Raw genomic sequence first — 5,000 nt, 5'->3', positions numbered from 1 at the left:
GTCATCAGGTAGTTGTGCTGTAGTCATTTAAGATGTAGTGACCTAAGAGGTCACCTGGAAGTGATGTCACTCCGGCAGTTGTGTGTGTGTTGAATGCATTTGCATTTGCTCAACTGTGATGTTTTGGGGGGTCTGAGAACCACTGATCTACAGCATCATCTAACAGCATGCTGCCTATGGGGTTTGTATGAAACAGTGTTGCATTGTTGCATTGGATCATGTCAAAGGGAGGAAGCTCTTTTGTCTGTTCTCATGTAAGAACAAATAAAAAGTGACAAAGATGCAGTGATATTCAATTGGCATCTGGGCCATGACAGGTCCTTGGCAGATTAAACAAAGACAACACAGAAGCTTAACAGTGGCAGGAATCTTCAGGTGGTACTCCCACACGAAACCCTTTCAGCTGCCAGCTGGCTGCCATAGCAAAGAACTGAACCGTTACAGCATACGGTGCACTGCTTCTGGAATGTGACAGAAGTGTCAGTGACAGCCATTAAGAACAACATTATCTCTATCAGGCATGGAGCAGAGGCTAAAACAGAAAGTAAACTTTTTGGGCGATATTGTTATGATAAGTCATAGAAAACATCACAGTAACAGGAAAAATTAAAATGTTTCGGGGCATTTTGGATAATTTCCAGTGCAAATTTAGCAATTGCAATAGCATTTTTATTTATTCAGGGACCAGGAGGCAATTTGATGTTTCACATGCTTGTGCAGTGTAGGCTCACTCTCCTCAATAAAAACAAATCACACCCGGGTGTTGAAGTTCAGAGAGTATGAGTGTACTCTCTGAAAATACCTTGAAAGTGTTATCATTTATATGGTCCCCCCCTCAGTTGACTTTATAGCATTGTCTGATTTTTCTTTCCCACCAAATGTACAGTAGAGAACATTTCAATTGAAAACTCTCCTCCTTGTACTACCGTGGCTCCTTTTTCCTCTGATAGCCTGCTGGAACCTCCTGTAATTGGTCAGAAAATCTGAACCATCCAAAAAATATGTTCACGCTACAAATGAACCGAATCATGGTCCAGTTTGATCCGGACAGAGACATCCACCTCTCTTCATCGGACCAAGATTCGGCTGTTTGCGAGAGGTTGGATTGGAGGGTGGTTTTGTATCAAAATGGAAAGTCCGGACCAAACAAGGTAGATGTGCAAGCCCCCTAACAGTGATGTTATTCCTAATTAAGGTCAGGCCTGGCCTCATGCAGAATCTTAGCTGCTGAGAATGAGTGATGCCAAGCATTTCATTTTCATTTTTCATTTTATTGTTTATTTAAATCAGGGACAGTTCACAGCAAATGTGCAGTGTCAGATTGTAGCTAAAAGCTAATTCGCATCCGTCGTCCCTGGACGCACGAAGGCTTGTGCGCACATAGTTCACATTAAAATCAGAAGGTCCTAAATCTATACACAATAATAAAATACAGCATAATAAAAGGTAAAAGCCATAAAATTCAATACATACACATGTACAAAAGTAAATTTAAAAGTCAATATCATAATTACAACAGGCCATGGGGCCACCCATTCTGCCCTCAATGGCCACACGCCTGGCCCTCTCTTAAAAACTTTTTCACTGTGAATTTAAAACCTTTAAAAGAACCGCAATTTCTTACCTCTATTGGCAGGGTGTTCCACAGACCAGCGGCCCTGATTGAAAATGCCGATTGGCTAAATTTGGTATTTCTAAAGGCTGTGGAACAGTCCCCTCTGGTGGAGGCTCTTGTAGCTCGCCCACCTGTGTTACGGGTAACAAACTTGTTGAATGGGGGGGGGGGGGGGGCGCGAGGCCATTGAGGATTCTATACATAAGACGGAGGTTAGCCATCATCAGGAAGTTATCAAAGGTCAGGAGGTCATGTTTCCTGATAATCTCACAGTGATGGAAACTATTTGGCTTCTTGTCAAAGACCTTCAGAGCCTGTTTATACAGAGTGGAGAGTGGCTTTGTTGCCGTTTTGACAGCCTGAGACCAGGTAGTTACACAGTATGACATATGCGACAAGATGAAGGAATGCAGATACATCTTTGCCGCCTCAGTGCTACTACTCAAGCAGAGTAGGGATAGTGTGTGTGTGTGTGTGTGTGTGTGTGTGTGTGTGTGTCTGTGTGTGTGTGTGTGTGTGTGTGTGCGTGCACGTGCGTGCGTTTTGTGTGTGGTTGTTTTCTTTCCTGTCAAAGAAGTTTTTTTGTTTTCTTTTCTCTTATTTCCTCAGACATTTTGTCTTTCCTGTCAAACAAGCCCCCGTGTCTCTTTAAATGCAGGCTATGATTGCCTGGCACTGGCACTCTTGTTTGTCCCTGTGGTTACAGGCAGACGTGCTTCAGAAATACACAGAAATGATCAGAAATAGCTATATCAGTCACTAGTCAAACTAGGCTACTAGTGCTAAGCTGTTTGTTAATGGATCTGTTGATATGCAAATGCACACTAGCATAATGCTAAGTGGCCAGCCATTTTGGTAATGTGTTAAATCGTAGCCAATGTTTAGAATAGCCACTGATATGCCTGTTGGAGTGTTGCTTGCTATGTGTGAAGGTTAGCTTTATTCATGGTTGTCATACAGTTTATAAAGTTAATTCCTTTAACTTCTTTGGTACCTCATTAACCTCAAGTCACTCTTATGGCTCAATCCCACCACACTTAACAGCCCTGCACAGCTCGTCCCCACTCGGCTCCACTCGTCTCTACTCGATGGATGTTTTGCTTCGACCGGCGCTCGATCTGCCCCCACCCACCCCCGCCCACAGCTGGTCGTCTAAAAATAGCGACCGCATATCTGTCCTTCGGCTATAACATAACGTTACAATTAAATCCATCCACAGAACTTTTAAACTGTTTATGAAATACTGGTGCCTCTAAATGACCTACAGTGTACATGGGCAAATGTGACAATCGGCCAAGAGAATGATATCACAGGCATGCCTTGCGCTGTGCGGGGACGGGAGAGGCGCAACAGAGTGAAGCCTCTACCCCGCAGCCTCTCACCAGGCAAGACCGGGGCTTCCAAACACCCGCTGCGGCCTAGCGGAGCGCTGCAGCCTCCACTCAGCTACAGAGCTCCCTGAGCGAGCAGCGGACTTTTTTCTCAGACAATTGAACACCCGCCACGATTTTATTTCACCGGAGGTGAAGGCAGCGACACAAAATACTGATGGAAATATACATAACAGAAGATAAGGTAAGACTACTAAACTGGTATGCAGCCGCCAGCATTGCATTGACAGTCAGTAGACAGAGTAAACACGATTCTCTCTGACCAATCAGTAGCCATCGGAGTTTTACGTCACCATTTGGGACCTACTCACCAGCCCGAAGTACCCCGACGAGGCAGGGACCAAAAGTAGCACGACTCGGCCTCAAATCAAACCGAGCTGGGCCGGTTTTTGACGGTGGGATGAGACCAAAAGTCGAGTCGAGCGGAGCGGGACCGCGCTACTAGCTGCTGTGGAATTGGGCCATTAGATTATTGTTTTATTGATTTTGTGTGGAGGTGGAGAACAGAGGCACTGTGCGAAGAAGCTGTATCTGCTAGAAGTACACACACACAGAAGAAGAAGAAGAAGAAGAAGAAGAAGAAGAAGAAGAAGAAGAAGAAGAAGAAGAAGAAGAAGAAGAAGAAGAAGAAGAAGAAGAGTGAATCTGATAAATTGATCATAGATCTAGTCTCTTCATTTTGATCTCAACGTGCACCAGATTGATACATTTTTTCTTTAAAATGTAAAAAAAAATCTCCCGGGGGGACTGTGGTCCACCATATACATTCTTTGGGGGCTGAGCCCACCCAAAGGTGTCATCCTAAAACCGCCCCTGTGTAGCATATAGTTATAACTGCAGATTGATTCACGTAGTCTACTTATTCAGGTATGTCTGCATTCTTCACAGCAGCTTTAGAGTCTGTAGGCTGATCAGATTAATAAACTGTGTTATCATCACATCTGGCTTTGTTCAATTATAGCTACGTTAAGATGAAGGGTATACGTTTTGATTTAATCTTTTATATAGAAACAGTCCGCATGTCTGGGAACGCCCACAAAATGTTAAACGGCTGGCGCGCGAGTATCTCATGGGCTGACTCACCAAAAGACGCTGCTGCTGCTAAACTACAGCAGAACACAAGACGTCTGCTCAGATGTGCGTTTACTGCGGTGGTTATCGATATACATATCTAATCTATATGTAGTTCTCAACGTAAGTTCAAGCAGGAAGACTATAATATCTTTTACACTTCCTTAATGCACTTTATATCTCCACTCTTCAATCTACTCACAAGATCATAATAAGCTGTCAATTTCCGGGTTTCAATGAACAATCAGCTGGTTGCCGCCCAGTCTCTGTTAACCAATTGCATAGTGTCACATCACTGCTCTGATCACCTCTCACCCTACGCACCTCCAGTGTAAGCCTATCACGTTGCTCCACAACCCAGTCGTAAGCCAATTGCTTGGAGGCGGGTTCCTTAAATATGCTTGTTTCTGTCTCATTCAGCCTCTCAATCATCGCTGCTGTCAGGCTCGCACCCTCCTCCTCCCCTTCTCCTCCCGGTCATCGCAGTCCTATCCCATTCTTCAGTCGGAAGAGTCATCATGAGTCTCAGAAGGAGATCACCAGCACCACCAGTATCTAGACACTGCAGGGGGATATATCTGGATGCTGATCTGGGCTGGTGCAGCTCTCTCAAGATGTCCCTGCAGTGTCTAACCGCCAAAGACTAATAATACTTTATTCTCAACATTCTTTCTGTAGTAAATTATTCACTTTATTGTAATAAATATCACTTTATTCATCCTTTGGTCTCTAGTCTCTCCTGATTGAAATATATATGTGTGTGTGTGTCTTTATCATTATTTGTTGTGAATCTCAAAAGCTCTCATTTGCTCTGAGTACAGAAAAACATACAAAGATGTTACAAGTTTACAGACAGGATCAATTAAACAGTAAGAGGAGATAAATATGAAAACTGTATTAGTTTCCTGAAGACACACTATTTA

Source organism: Poromitra crassiceps (assembly GCF_964638095.1).
Source record: "Poromitra crassiceps genome assembly, chromosome: 11".
NCBI lineage: Eukaryota > Metazoa > Chordata > Actinopteri > Beryciformes > Melamphaidae > Poromitra > Poromitra crassiceps.
Note: the sequence above shows the minus strand (reverse complement) of the source record.